General features: G+C 38.4%; 2 long non-coding RNA genes across 2 annotated transcripts; both read right to left on the bottom strand.

Moving 5' to 3' along the window:
• Nucleotides 1-451: 451 nt before the first annotated feature.
• Nucleotides 452-5,036, bottom strand: LOC139979070 (uncharacterized). The gene is made up of 4 exons (XR_011797074.1): nucleotides 4,876-5,036; nucleotides 2,765-3,078; nucleotides 2,199-2,331; nucleotides 452-1,315 (listed from the first exon to the last, which is right to left on the bottom strand). It is a non-coding gene; the product is annotated as an uncharacterized lncRNA (long non-coding RNA).
• Nucleotides 5,037-7,904: 2,868 nt separating this feature from the next.
• LOC139978903 (uncharacterized) lies at nucleotides 7,905-13,312 on the bottom strand. Its single transcript, XR_011797046.1, has 4 exons — nucleotides 13,154-13,312; nucleotides 12,082-12,388; nucleotides 11,508-11,646; nucleotides 7,905-10,510 (listed from the first exon to the last, which is right to left on the bottom strand). It is a non-coding gene; the product is annotated as an uncharacterized lncRNA (long non-coding RNA).
• Between the last annotated feature and the right edge of the window lie 3,379 nt (nucleotides 13,313-16,691).

Here is a 16,691-nt window from a genome sequence, read left to right as displayed (position 1 = left end):
CTAGTGTTCTTGCCCTCTGGTAACACCTTCACTGTTTTTGTCATACTTAGTCTTGCCATTGTTGGACTTTGCAATTTTATTGTCTTATTGTTTTATGTGAGTCAATTTCCATGTGCTGTATTTTAATGTTATATCCATCTTATTCTGTACAACGAGCATTTAATTACCCGAAGCGGGTTTAATAAAGTGAATCTTATCTTATATATTTATAGGCTTAAACCCAGACAAAATACCTCTTACAAGTTGCAAAACTATCTACTATTTGTTTATATACATATCGTCCATAAAATAAGCCCGTATTTAATATTATGTACGGGATGGGGCTACCGATCGCGTCGGGTGAATGCGAATAGGTACAGTCCATAGGGTTGATTAAATGTTAGGCTACAAAACTTAAAAGTTATCGCCTTGATCATTCCGAGAAAAAAAAACCCAAATACAAATTTCGGAGTTGATTTTGCATCGGTTTATTTGTCATCTTCTTCTTCGCTTAGTTAATTAATCTGGAATTAAATCTATGAAAATAGTTTAATCACATGCAGAAATAAACATGCAGGTAACGAAAACAAGGATAACGTACAACAAACCGTATACAAGTGATAATTTAGACTTTAACAAGAGTCTCCGGTGATCGCGAAACTCACTCACTGCAAAACTCGAGAGGGTATATTATAAGTTACATAGTGGTTATTGATGAGATTAATCTCACCTTTAAATTAATTAATTAATGATTACTAGTATAGTTAGCCTTATTAGCAAGTAGCTGCAAAGAACCAATTACAAGAGACGAATGAGAAAACAACAGACTATCTATCGCATCTGAAATCGAAGTTGATTTTAGATCATTTCAACAATACAATTGATTTACTTCTTCTCTTATTTAGTTTATTAAAACCAGTATAAGTAGCAAATATTTATAAAAAGGCGATCAAAGATCTATCAAATATCAAAAAGAAAGCAGAATGTGATAAAACACTTCAGATATATATGTAGAAATAGTAAGTAAGATTATTTAAACAAGTTCTTTACAATGGAGTGTGCGAACCGTTGTAGTTATATAGCTAGGAGCTCTATATTTCATATTATAACAGAACACTGTATCTCACTATAATGATTACATATATTTCTATGCTTTCATCCAGGTATCAGCTATAACTACAGGCTAATTGGTACAAAGTGTGCATCTCTTTAAGATAATGTCGAAAGTTCCCGCTACGTAGGGAGGACTGACACTGTAGCAGAAGAGTGGTAGACATATTTCTTCTTCGCAGCAGAGACTAGCACCGGTACAACCAAGGGAAAAATACAAATCAACCTGAAGATATGAAGTTAAAAAAAAAGGCAAACATTGTCATGCAGGACGAGTCCTTAATGGTCTGGCTTAATGTCCCTTAAAGATGCCCATTGTGGGTCGAATTTTATCATGATCTCAGGGACAGATCAGGTCATAGAAGAACTCTCTGTTATTCTTATTCACCAACTGATAGTTGAAGAAGAGAAAACCATGTATAACATTATTTAACAAAATTGAATTTTGCGGTCATGATTTGGCACAAATGAGTGTCTTATTATCAGCAGCTATGTAAGTAAATGCATCGTTGGCTGTCGATCGTTTGCGTGCCCAGGATTCCAGAGGTGCATGGTGGTGAGGGAGGGGAAGAAAATTTACCCCACCCCCCCGACCGATTTAGGTATGGGAAGAGGCAGAACCTGTAAAGAAGGAGCGAAAGGAAAGACTTTTCAAAGAAGTGTGGGTCCTCTGGTCTTTAGAGTAGATTCCCCATGCAGTGGGTCTGGGGATCTCCCCCAGAATGAAGTAAGTGTGAGACGTCTAACGGGGGCATTCTGAGGCATATTAAGACAATGTACTAGATCTACCTAGGCAGCTCTGAATGCAAGGTTGTGCTGATAGGTATTGTGCGTGATGTTGGCGAAGGGGTACACCCGTAAGTATGCAGCCTAATTCCCCCAGGCTTAATGTAAATAAAAACCTGCCGGCAGAACCATTTGCCCCCGACTGAAGATGTGAGTTGGGAGTCATGCCCCGGAGTTAACATAACATGCGTGCTTCTTCTTCTTCATCAATGGCTGTGACTAATTTGGGGACGGATCGTAGCCGCCAGGAAGAAGAACAAATATCAAGCAATTGTTAGCGAACTTTAATATTTAAGCGTTTCTATAACTTTTTCTATACTTACTGATCTAAATTCCACAACGCCACCAGATATTGTTAAAGCGAATAACACCGTTTGAAATCCATTTCCGTTGCATATCGCGGTTCCAGTGCTTCGTTTTTTTCGAGCTGAGCATGTGAGATTTCCACAGTTTCTGCTGTAATGACCAATTGTAAAATGGAACTGTTGACGCATCTCACTATCGGGCTGCATATACACGGAGCACAGTCTACAGTGCTTCCACTGAAGAATATATTTTGACCTTCACAACAGGGGCATATATATATATATTCACACGTAGATGTGTCTCTCCTTCCCAAGCTATGTGAAGTCAAAAGTTGTAATGTTTCTTGTTCTACACTTGAAGAATGAGTTTTAATGCATAACATAATGCAGGGAACGGGTTTTTTTCCTTATTTATTATCATTATTATTATGATTATTTTTTACTTGTAAGTTAGCTATAAATCATACATACCGACCTGCAGCTGAATGTCCGTAAAATAGACACTACAAACGATTATTCTTAATCATAGTAAACCGTCGTATCATTAATTTAATATCACCATTTTCGATGTTTATAATACGTACCGCGGGTACTTGGATTCGTATACCGCTAGCTGCTCGTCCGTGAAATTGACGATCGGTTTAAGTAAGTTTGGTGAAATACCAGGGTGATTCTCCACCAATGGACCTCTGCCACCCGGTAAGTTCATCATAGTATTTCTTAGCTGGTTCACTCTATCTGTGTCAATGTTCGCAATCTGTTCGGCGGTCAATTGAGGAACTCCACACTGGGTAAATCCTGTCCCATCCGTGCACACATTTCCTGCGTCAAGGCTGATCGGAGAAACCAGCGTTATTGCAAAAAAGATGATATTTCCGAAGGAATACATGGCAGTCGGCTGAGAAAAAGGAGCGTAAAAATGCAAAATATGAACATCCATAAAAAAGATTTAGAGTGAGAGAGAGAGAGAGAGGGAGAGCTCTCCCGAGAAATAAATAAGTGTGTTCTTTCCGGAAAATAAAAAATAAATCAAGTTCGGAAGCCAAATGAGGAAAAATTGGGTCAAACTTTCAACATTTTCGTATTTTGTGACGAGTTTAAATTAACAGCATAGCCACAAAAACAAAAACATATCGATAGCTTAGCTATTGCAAGGAGCCTGTATCAATACTGTTGAACGCCGTTTGTGACAGTACTGACTTTTCTGTCCCACAACAATATATGTTCGTCCTGACGAAAATCTCACATTCCCTAGCAACGTCAAGACTTTTCTCGAAATATCGAAATAAATTGTCACACTGAATTATGAGCCGTACTGTCAACATTTCGAGATAAATGTCGTTAATGTTAGATAAAAATGAAATTCCCAGACGAAATGTTCAACATTTCTAAATAAAACGTCGAAATTTTGATATAAAACTCCGGAATATCGACATATTAAAACGCCCATAATTTGAGATGAAAACTCGAAATTTAGATATTAAATGTGGAAATTTTAAGAGAATTCACAAGAAAATATGAAATTCCGTGATGAAGACAGTAGAGATTATGACTTGACAATACATTTATAGTATTTCCAATGTCTCCGCTGGGCCACTCCCTCACTAAACTCATCACTCACTAAGAAAACATACTCACGCACGCACCCACATACACACACATGAACTTCCTTACATTTCCCTTTAGGCCTATATTACATGTAGGGATATGAGGTAAAATATAGAACCCTTTAGATTTAGAATCTTCGTACGCTACTATCTAATTTTTATGGCTACATCAAAACGGATCAAATGAGCATGGGCGTCAATCCTGTGGTCAGGGGACGGGGGGGGGGACACTCCCCCACATTTCGATTGGTGAGGACACACTATCAACCCCCCCCCCCCCACACACACACACATTTGGGGAAAGATTAGTGTCGTGGCTCTATTTGTTTAGGGCTTAAACATCTCAGGATTCATATCATCGAATATTAGAAGTTCAGTTCTATGAAAAGTGACCGAGATTTTATTCACAGATTGTTAGTTTTCATGGGTTCGAACAAATGAGGGGTATTCTATCCTGAAACATAGGGCAAATGGGGCTGGGGTTTCCAGTTCGCCGCATCATTTGTCAACTTGCACTGGGTTCTAATGTTCATGTCAATTAGAATCACTAATAAAAGAAATACTCCACCAAAAATTAAGGCCGCATGAACATTATTGCAGATTTCCTGAGTGACGAATTTGTCATTTTCTCCTGGATCACGCAACTAGATGGCTGCTATCCAGCTTGGCAAGTGCCATCTCCAACGATCTGGCAGGTATTGAAATCTGACAATTTTCTTGGTACGCTGCGCGCTAACCGATGGTGGCGGTCCGCTTAGATAGTACTTACGACCGGAAAACTCCAATCCATTATACGCCCCCCCCCCCCCCCCACATTTCAAATCGAATTGACGCCCCTGCTAATGAGTGTATATCAATCAGAACAGTGCTAATGTCCAATTGTTTGAATGTAAACTTTGTGTACGACCCAACACGGCCAGTGGCACAGGTTGAAATTTGTGGATCTTGTAAGATGTTAGTCGCAAATAATTTCAATTTAATCGATTGAATAGTCAAATCTAATCTATTTTAATCACGTCAAATTAAATTTTGGCTTAAAAGCTGAAGATGGTTATAAAAAAGCAAAACAAAAAACTAGACGTACTCACCAGTAATTTCAATGAATGTTTTATATTGCAGGTTCTGTGTAGTGCTAAATACAACTGACGACAGCAAAGCTTATAGTCACCCCCGTAATTTAACAGCACTGCAATGCTTTAGTGATTCGTGCATACGTTCGTCATCGCTATAAAGACCATGAATGAAGTAATCCGTGCAACATATATACAGCCATAACCTGCATAACTAGCTTGGTATGGCTGCGTAGCCATTCACGGGAGGCCAAAGTCATTTTGCTTTGTTCCTATTTTAAGAATCAGGAAGTTTAAGTTTAATGAATGGTTGTATTGATATGCATGCATGCATAAGGGCTGTATCCTTTATAGCAGCAGCATTTTGCGTCCTTTTCTATGGGTTTTCACAACTTCACTGATTCCACGATACCATAACGACATACATAACTAGCTTATCTATGCAAATCTTACTTCTAATGGTGGCATAAAAGTCGAAAAATTAACAACTTTCAACTTTGTTTTTCTCGAAGATATATTTCCTTTGGGATCCAAATAAACCGCGCCTATAATATGGATATTGAAAAGTTTACGAACGTCATTGGCCAAAATTTAATACAACACCATGCTTGATTTGTGTAGATTGTCTATGGCAGTTGTACCAGGGAGCAGTTAGAGCCCAGCTTGCTGGCTGGTTGTACCAAGTTACCAACTCGACGTCTTGATCTATTTTTAGCAACGGTTCATAACTAAACCTGCATCTCTGATTGGTTGCATTCTAGTGGGTTGGGGGAACTGTATGCGATTAATATTAAATGTGTAATTTGTCGGAGGACACTTTTCTCGTTGTCTGCAAATGTCCTTAATTACTCGCAAATTAACGCTTTTGGCAGGGAAAAAAAACTTGGCTCATATCTTAGTTTGCTGTTTTGTGATTGATATATGTAAAAAACTCGATGGACTTGTCAAAAAAAGTGGAAAACGGCGACAAAACGCAAAATACTGCTTTAAGGAGAAAGACATTAATTCTACGAAGCAGAGTATATCGTGCTATTTAAAGTAGTGATCTATCCAGCAGCACATATATCATAGCCATTTTGCTATTGTCATTTTCTTGTTTGGCCCAGACCCGTTTCGTTCACGATTTTGCTGCAAATTCATCATTTTGCTGGAAATGTTTAAATGAAGAATTAGTTTAAGTGATCAAATTATCACATTGCTATAAATTATTAAATTGATGACAATTGATATTTAATCATTTTGCCAAAATGTTACCAATTCTTCACCTCTTACAGATTTAAGGATAAAGTCGTTATGTTGCAAATTGTAAACACGTTGAAATTGTTCGCAACTGAAAAATTAATAATTTGGTTGAAAATTGCTGAAAATCTGTACAGAAAGATCTTTTCATGTTGACGGCGCTATACCCGTCGTTTCCACACAGCCTGCAACCTGACTTTGGTGTTTGTCTGAGCGATTACTGCGTATGAAAGTTTCAATACAAATGATCACATCTATGAATCAGAATTCAGATTTTAGCATGCTAGACGTTTTCAAAAGGAATTTCTGGAGGTCCTGAGGTGATACCAGGACGTAGATGGGCTTGCCTCAAGATGGAAAACTATAATTTAAAGGTGGCTTAATATAGGCAGGTTGAATTTCCAGCGTGCCCAGTTGTGGGGGGCAGGGTGAGAGAGCCGTCCAGCCAAATGTCTTGCCCCCCCCCCCCCCACTGGCGTCTCCCCCAAATGACATTGGTGGGTAGAAGACAAAAAGGTCTGGTTACACCACTGCAAGTAACCATTATTTAAACGGTTTCTACCTTCTGGCAGGACGTTACTAGTAGGGTTCCACAAGAGTCTGTTTTGGGTTCCTTGTTATTTGTTGCCTATATACATGACATTGAAGGAGATATTTGTGAACAGCCAAGAGGTTTTGTTGATGACACCAAACTCTATTCTGAGGTCCCTTCCAAAAGCGATTCTGAGAAATTTCAAACGTATTTGGGATAAGGTTTTTTTCTGGTCTCAGGGATGACAAATGCTTTTTAATGTTGATAAATGCAAAGTGATGCAAATTATAGTAGTGACCAAAAGTATATCTACAATCTTCATGGTGAGGAGTTACAGGATGTCTTTGTTGAAAGAGACCTAGATATCCACCTTGACTGATCTCTGCAAACTTCTAAACATTGTCTTGAAGCTGCTAAAAGAGGTAATAGGGTTTTCGGTATGATCAAGAGGAACTTTAGTTTTCCGAAAGAGGACATAGTAGTTAGGCTTTATAAAAGCAGTTGCTTAGGCCTCAACTGGAGTATGCTGTGCAGACTTGGAACCCATATTTTGTTCATTCATTACTTATAAATTCGAAAACTTTGTTAAAATAGTCAAGGATTCACTGCATGTTATACATGTTTTTTTTCTGGTTTCTAGTCATGAAGAGCTTGAAATTTCAAATGTCACCTCCACAGGCATTCAGTCTGACCAACTGCTGTTCAACTCGGCCTTTTCTGTGCTGGGCGTGGGTAATCAGAAGTTAAATATTTCACTCTGGCGAGACCTTGGCTTTAGATTCTAATTCTAAAAGAAATTCTTAATATAACGATCACGCTTCTTCCAAACATCCATGCAGTCATGAATAACCATAATTCTAAAGTGCTCCCTTGCTTTAAACTTGGTGCTTGCACCCCACCCCCCTCCCCACCACCACCCTTTATTTATCGTCATGGATATCCTTTAATTTTAAACATTTCTCCTTGCATTAAAATTGGTTCTTGGTTCCCACCACCCCCCCCCCCCCCTCCCACCTACTCAACCCACCACCACCCTTTATTTATCAAGCTCTTAGTTGAACACAAACTAGAGTCGCCCGCAAGAATAATGGTATCGCCTTGAAACGTGTTCAAACGTTTAGACACGTCAACGAAAGATTTAGAATCATCGATGTTAGGAACTTAAATACCAACTTAATAACAAAAAATTCATGCACTTTCATATGAATAATAATAATAATAAATCTTCCCAACTGAAAACTGTTCTCTTTTCAATTACAACGATACACTGCAGGGCTTTAGTACTTGTCTCTCAGTCAGTTTATTGTTGGCGGTTGTATTTGAAAAATATAACAAAAGAAGCTGTGTGTCTCTTGGAAAACACTAATATGCGATTTACGCTTATGAAGATGAACAAGTGTCGTCTGCGTTTCTTACGTTATGTTAGTCCTCTATCCTTGAATGACAAGTTTTTTAATTTTTTAAATAAATATCAGATGCGCTTTTATATGCATGAGGGAGAAAATATGTTAAACACGCAACGGGGTTCCTCAACGAGGGTAATCTACTGAGTAGAGAAACATTACCAGGTTTTTAGTTTTTACTTTTGCTTAGACAAAAATGGAGGTATAAAGGAATAAGAAAGAAAACTACAATAAGCCTGCCGGATAGTTACAAGATCCGTGACATATATCCGAAAGGATAAATCTCATGTGGACTATCATGAGAACAAACCAACGACCGAGCCAAGTGGGTAAAGTCAAATAAACAGTCTTCCATATGAAGAGGGGAAAAAACTTTTGCAATTATATAAAATAGTATTCTCAACATGAATTTACCTCCTGTCAAATCTGTATATATATATATATATATATATATATATATATATATATATATATATATATATATATATATATATATATATATATATATATATATATATATATATATATATATATATATATATATATATATATATATATAATTAAACATCACTTTTCTTGTATTTCCACTAATGTAATTTATGTTATCATATGTAAACGTTGTAATTTACTTTACATAGGTGAAACCAAGCGTAGACTGGCAGATCGTATTACCGAACACTTACGCTCCATCAAATCCAAGTTTCCTGGTTACCCTGTCGCCTCTCACTTCAATTCCCCCTCCCCCTGTAAGATCACTGACTTTTCAGTTACGTGTGCTCTGTCTTCCAGAGGCACTGATATCGATCGTCTTAAATCCGAAAATAGACTAATTTTCCGACTTGGCACCTTATCCCTTTATGGTTTAAACTCTAAATTCGATTTGTTGTAAGTCCTTTTACCCTGCTACTTTTCGCTTCTTTCATGTGTGTGCATTGGACCATTTTATCTTTCTTCGTTCGCTGTTTACAGTTTTAGTAGTCTTTTTGCTCACTTTGTTAAAGGGTTTATACCCGAAACGTCGTGTTAGTTTTCTTTATCATTAGCACCAGCAAACTTTACTATTTTTCTATATATATATATATATATATATATATATATATATATATATATATATATATATATATATATATATATATATATATATATATATATATATATATATATATATATATATATATATATTGTATATGTTATATATATATTATTTATATATTTATTTTACTCCGTAAGGGACCGGACTCGAAATGTGTTCTAGCTTCTGGGTCCCGCTGTCTCATTGCTATATAGCTATGTTTATTAAGAAATGTGCATCATTGTAATTTAATGGCAAAAATAAACAAACAATCTGGGAAACTAATTAGATATGTGCAAACTATGACGTAGAGTGTTGTGCTCATTAAAATTCCTTATTTTAGCCCTGAATAAGTTAACCCTATTATTACGAGCCTACATATATTATTTCAATAGTGTCATGTTCCTTTTTTCAGAGAAGACAAGAAAATATTTCAAACATCGCCTTAGGCTATAAACCTATGTTCAGTGTCATCGGAAACGAAAGTTGTAAAAACAAAAGGCTTAACATAACAGAAAACTAGAGGCAGTCACTCCCTTTACATTATCAATGTGTATAAATTAGCTCAAGTTTATTCATAAATAAAAATGTAATTAAGAAACGACTTGTAAACTGATGGACAATTTTGTTCATGGGTGTCCATTGATCATTACGGTAACACTGTAACATCTCCAAGGAAACCGTTGACAAGACAACACATAAAACGCATTAACAGTGATGGTCATATACCATTAGTATGCCACGGTTGTTTAATTTGACTTCAATAACTGAATACTTTAAAAACGATTTAGTATTACCTATAAAACAGCATACCATAAACAGTCGCGAGTGTAAATGTATCATAAAATATGAACTATATGTTAATTAACAACCGGTATGTCACAAAGGAGACACAATTCTAACACAGTTAATCCCAAATACCTGTTAAGCACTAAAACTTAACACTAAAGAAAAAAAGAAATTAAGATTATTTTTTTAACTAAGCAACCTTCATGCGTAATACTGTCTCATAAAAAAAAATAAAAACCCCAAAAACCAAAATCATGCAGAACAAGTTATAGGGTCCTCGCAATTTTCAAATCATTACTTATCCGATGATATGCTGGAAAGTTTTTAACGGGCCAGGTTGAGAATAGACGCACTCGACTTCCTATCTCCATCAGTTATATACTTGTACACAAGTGTTAAGAAACGCTTTATGTAAAATATACATGTGGGATCGTGCTAATGATGTCATCAGCTTTCACAGCAAGTACATCTGGTTAAGATAAGTTCAAATGTTCCCCAAGTACGTTGATCAACATTGTAGCAAAATACACTAACAGGTATTTCCTCCTCACAGCATTCACCCATGCAGCCGGTAAGCCTACCTTGTTGACTGCAGCCGTTTGAAGATTGGAAGGCGCCCTGACGAAGGAGAGAAGAACGGAAATTATGAACACACGCGATTGGTGAATAAATTGGTCATAATATGTGAGTAGATACAAATGTGTTTGATGAAGAAGCAATCCAAAAAAAAAACCCGCCCAGAGCCGCATTCGATAATAAGTTTGATCCACCCACAGCCCGTAAATATGAAGTTTCGTGACGTTAAAAAAGTTAGTCGGGGAGGGGGGGGGGGGTTTGTAACTTGGCTTCCCATCTTTGAAACCACGTGCACGTCACTGACAAGCCATGGCACTATACTCACTACGTTATATGTCCATCTTAGTTTAGACTGCGTGTGTTGCGATACACATACACAGATATGTGTTAAGTATAAGAGTCACTGTAATTTCAAACAATTGCTTGTTCCTTCCTGTACTTGAAATAAAACTTCAATTGATCAAACCCAAGCTAAAAAACAAATAAAAATAAATAGTGGTTATGTAATGATTTTCAAACGATTTTAATAATTTCGTGAAGAGGTACTGTTCAAATCAACCCACGTTATAAAATATCCGGTCTCCAATGTGTGCGGATCGTAAACTGGCTATATAGTTGAATATCTTTATTTTAAAAGTTGATGATATAAGCTTCTGTTTCGGCATTGGTATAGGGAATTTTAATATCGACAAATTGACCACTATCATATTAAACTATCACATTAGTCCAGCTATACAGGCAAGAGAGAAATATCCTTTAAAAAAGGATAACAAGTAAAACTTGAACACATATTTAACATATATCTGTCCAGCTGTGTCTCTTGATGTGTTCTTATTTTGATTTCGTTTTAGTTAGCCTCTCAAGATGATCGTGCAGCTATAGGGTCGAAACGTCAGGATCTATAAACTTATACCAGGCTTTTTCTTTTTGAAATATATAAAAAGTTGGATAACATTTTTCTGTCCTCTCTTTGAAGAAGGATACTAATATATATATATATTCATTCTTGTTGTAAATTGCTCTTTTGACTAATATTTACTTCAACTTGAAGAAAATCATTGTTCGGCGCAAGAGCGAATAGAACCCTTTCAATTCCGTTTCCTAAGCAAGCTTCCTCGACACCAGCTGCTTGTCTCTTTCTCCTTCTTGAAACAATTTCTTGTGGTTCCATGTTGTAACTGCAGATATATTATAATAATTATTATAATGATAATAATATTATTAAAACTGATAATAATAATACTATTAATAATAATAATAACAACAACAATATTAATATTAATAATAAAACAACAACAATAATAACAACAACAACAATAACAATAATTATAATAATGATATTAATAATAACCTCCATCACAATACTGCTCCTTTCAACTGTTAAGTATACCACCCCTATCTCCGCATTCTTTCCAGTATCTCTTTGGCTTACATTTATACTTCTTCTCTTCTTCTTGCGGTCATTCCGCCATGTCAATTACTAAATCAACTACCACGACCGTCGAGCCTGACAATTTCTGAAATGGTTTTCTCGACATTCATGTACAAAGGAGTCAAATAAACAGAACGGCTAGTTAAAAGGTTACCAATGTATATAGCTAATATATACGTACCGATAGAGTCTCCTCACCATAGACAACTGTGCATCAGTAAAGTTGATTAACGGCATTGTTAAGGCAGGATCTCCGTCACTTGCATAGATAGGTCGTCTGACACCGGTTGTATTCATCATCTTTTCTCGCATGGCTTCAACTCTTCCTCGGTCAATGCTGATAACTTGTGCCGGGGTAAGTATGGGCACATCACATTGTGTTAAACCAGAGTCGCCCGCACATATAGCACCCAATGAATCATTGCCAGTCGGATGACAGAGAAGGAACAGAAAAATTGCCAGCCCTTCGATTAAATTCATGATATACTCTGCAAAATAAACCATTGAACAAAATATGAACCTAGAGACGGCTTGTCTGTAATACATAAGCGCTGTTTCCGTATTTCCCTTCGAAAAGTTGCAATATATATGAGAAACGGGGGGGGGGGGGGGGGGTTAATTGGGGTGAAAGGATGTGGATTAGCAAGCGGGGGTGACTGGGGAACTTTGCTTTGCAATTAGACCTGCACTACTTTGTCTCAGCACCCTGGTGGGAGCCCAGGGGCTGTCAGCTGCAATATGTTCAGAATATATTGTATTCTTTTGGTAAGCACAAAAGTGCACTTCAGAAAGAAGACATTTTATGAAATGCTTTTGTACACCTCATAGTTATACCGCTCTATATGGAGCCCAGGAGGCAAATCTATCGGGAACTGCAGCAATAGGATCCATGGGTCAAATAAGTTATAGCAGACGTAGGAATCATTTTGAGATTTTTAAAATTTGTAACCATGTACAGCCCCTTCTTCTTCTTTTTTTGGCAGAGGATGGGGGGGTGAGGTTAGGGGGATGTTTTTGAGTCGGGGAATATTTCTGTTCCGACTTGAGATCGACGTCATATTGATTTAAGAGTGACTTTTCTTTTCACTGCCGGGGGGGGGGGGGGGGGAGTGGCGGGAGAGAGGTGTTCTCCCCCATTTCTTCCTCATGATGCAGACCTACGTCCTGTTGTTGGAGGTTTAATTTGATCCAACTTAAAACTACTAACTTAAGCCCAAGAAGTATTTGTTAAAATTACTATAAAATCGACTTACCAATTGTAACAAATCTTTCCTCGGAATGCGCCGTGATTTACACCAGTATATAACCTAGTCTTGTATAACAACATGTAGCCTAAATATCATGTGTCCTTAACACTTGTAGTATAAGGAACTAAACCGCACACAGTGTACACTCATCATACGATATAAGATATTAATAAGCATTTTGTTTGCAAGATTAGTTCATGCGTGACATATTTCTATACAAGCTAAACCACCTACCAAACACCTATTGAGGTATATCATGTTAACAAAAAAAGAACCTTGGATGCCTTTCTTTCCCACTAAATAAGAAAAAACTAGGACTAGTTTACCTAAGGACCTACACAGTTTACCACCCCTCCCCCCCCCCCCCTCCTTTTTAGGCTTTGTCTATTGTGCAATTCTGTTTATGCATTCACTCGATTCTTTTCGTACTCAAGTTAATATCGCATTGCTCCTTATGTGGTCAATGAATTATTTCCTTTCGGTCTAAATGGAGTTACCCAGCTGCTAGTAATCAACCACTCCTGATTATTAATGCAGCCTTGATTCTGATATGCAAATAGTGCTATTAATAGCATAAGTTAGCTTCGCATGAAACCAGTGTCACACAACAGTGGTTTCACAAAGCATATAGCTACACATATGGAGAAATCCATCGGATGTGTGTCGACGACATAAGGTATCAGTTGCAATGCTAATTCCAGGTCTGTTACTAGGCCAGACATAGGGGGCGTCCACCGTGAAGACTACTGTACCCCTACCAAGGACGTAGGAACCGGGGGGCTGGGGGCGCCAGCCCCCCAGTGAAAAATGTGGAGGGCGGAAGTATCATTCCGCCCCCCGGTTCGCAAGTCAGAAAACCCCTTTTTCATTTCCAAATGAGAAAAAAAATCTTATTTGGAGCACCAAATTGCATCTAAGGCCAGGTGAAAATACAAAATTAAGTTTACAAAATGGAGTGGGTGTTGAAGTGTGCTATATTGCACCAAATTGCATCTGAGGCCACCTGGAAATGCAAAAAATTCCCCCTCCCCTTAGACCCCTCCCCCAGGCTGGCCATCAGTCTTCAGCTCCCCACTCAAAAGTACCTTCCTACGCCACTGACCCCTACCATCTGTGCCTGTGTGCCACCAGTATCAACACGAGTTTTTCTACCCGTTTATAAGTTGTTGGTTCCAGTTAAACTCAGCGTTCCTGGTCACGGCTAATGGCGGACCTGACTTATGCAGAAAGAGATGGAGAGACTGTTATAATGGCGGACAAGACTATTGCAGAAAGAGATGGAGAGACTGTTAATGGCGGACCTGACTATTGCAGAAAGAGATGGAGAGACTGTTAATGGCGGACCTGACTATTGCAGAAAGAGATGGAGAGACTGTTAATGGCGGACCTGACTATTGCAGAAAGAGATCTGGAGAGACTGTTAATGGCGGACCTGACTATTGCAGAAAGAGATGGAGAGACTGTTAATGGCGGACCTGACTATTGCAGAAAGAGATGGAGAGACTGTTAATGGCGGACCTGACTATTGCAGAAAGATATGGAGAGACTGTTAATGGCGGACCTGACTATTGCAGAAAGAGATCTGGAGAGACTGTTAATGGCGGACATGACTATTGCAGAAAGAGATGGAGAGACTGTTAATGGCGGACCTGACTATTGCAGAAAGAGATGGAGAGACTGTTAATGGCGGACCTGACTATTGCAGAAAGAGATGGAGAGACTGTTAATGGCGGACCTGACTATTGCAGAAAGAGATAGAGAGACTGTTAATGGCGGACCTGACTATTGCAGAAAGAGATGGAGAGACTGTTATAATGGCGGACAAGACTATTGCAGAAAGAGATGGAGAGACTGTTAATGGCGGACCTGACTATTGCAGAAAGAGATGGAGAGACTGTTAATGGCGGACCTGACTATTGCAGAAAGAGATGGAGAGACTGTTAATGGCGGACCTGACTATTGCAGAAAGAGATCTGGAGAGACTGTTAATGGCGGACCTGACTATTGCAGAAAGAGATGGAGAGACTGTTAATGGCGGACCTGACTATTGCAGAAAGAGATGGAGAGACTGTTAATGGCGGACCTGACTATTGCAGAAAGATATGGAGAGACTGTTAATGGCGGACCTGACTATTGCAGAAAGAGATCTGGAGAGACTGTTAATGGCGGACATGACTATTGCAGAAAGAGATGGAGAGACTGTTAATGGCGGACCTGACTATTGCAGAAAGAGATGGAGAGACTGTTAATGGCGGACCTGACTATTGCAGAAAGAGATGGAGAGACTGTTAATGGCGGACCTGACTATTGCAGAAAGAGATAGAGAGACTGTTAATGGCGGACATGACTATTGCAGAAAGAGATGGAGAGACTGTTAATGGCGGACCTGACTATTGCAGAAATAGATGGAGAGACTGTTAATGGCGGACATGACTATTGCAGAAAGAGATGGAGAGACTGTTAATGGCGGACCTGACTATTGCAGAAAGAGATGGAGAGACTGTTAATGGCGGACCTGACTATTGCAGAAAGAGATAGAGAGACTGTTAATGGCGGACCTGACTATTGCAGAAAGAGATGGAGAGACTGTTATAATGGCGGACCTGACTATTGCAGAAAGAGATGGAGAGACTGTTAATGGCGGACATGACTATTGCAGAAAGAGATGCAGAGACTGTTAATGGCGGACATGACTATTGCAGAAAGAGATGGAGAGACTGTTAATGGCGGACATGACTATTGCAGAAAGAGATGGAGAGAGTTTTCTCATGGTGAACCTGACTAATGCAGAAAGAAATGGAGAAAGTTTACTATTGCGAATCTGATTAATGCAAAAACATTTTGAGTCTGCTAATGGCGGACCTGCAACATTGCAAAACAGTTGCTGCAAAATTGTAGATCCCGCATTCATGGCAAGAACACATGATCAAGTTGTCCTCGGTCTATACTATGATTGGATTTTTTTTTTAAATCAATTTATCTTCTTTGCAGATGAATTAACTGATCAATAATAGATTTGGCTGCTTCATCCTCTGCATTATTGTTCCCTTACACGCTCAGATTGAAGGGGTGGTGGGGGGGGGGGGGGTTGTGGCGGCTAAGCGTGAATAACAGTTATTTTTACTCTCACAATCATATCACGAAGGAAAACAGTGAAAGGTCACCCCCCCCCCCCCCCCAAAATAAAATAAGTCTTTGCAAAACTATGAATCGCTATACAAAACTGTAACAACTGTGTGATTTGAGCTATTAATCACCCAACACCCCCCCCCCATCCCATCTTTCATTCCTTTAAAACCATACGGATATCTGAAAGGGCCCTACAGCCATCAACAAAGGACACTGAGAATTGACTTTAAAGATGATTTGGATGAAAACGACATCAAAAGTTCAGCAGGCTTTCTTTACTTTTTGGTTTCTTACGGAATTACTTTTTCGGTAGAATGTTTATCAACCGATACTAGCCCTCTCTCCTCTTGAGAAATCTTGAGTATGTCGACCTCTCTACTCTCAAGCTTATTTGCAAGCAGAATGCCCAATCACA

This window comes from Apostichopus japonicus, chromosome 13, assembly GCF_037975245.1.
Source record: "Apostichopus japonicus isolate 1M-3 chromosome 13, ASM3797524v1, whole genome shotgun sequence".
Classification (NCBI taxonomy): domain Eukaryota; kingdom Metazoa; phylum Echinodermata; class Holothuroidea; order Aspidochirotida; family Stichopodidae; genus Apostichopus; species Apostichopus japonicus.
The sequence above is the reverse complement of the archived record's forward strand: the minus strand, read 5'-3'. Positions and strand labels throughout refer to the sequence as shown.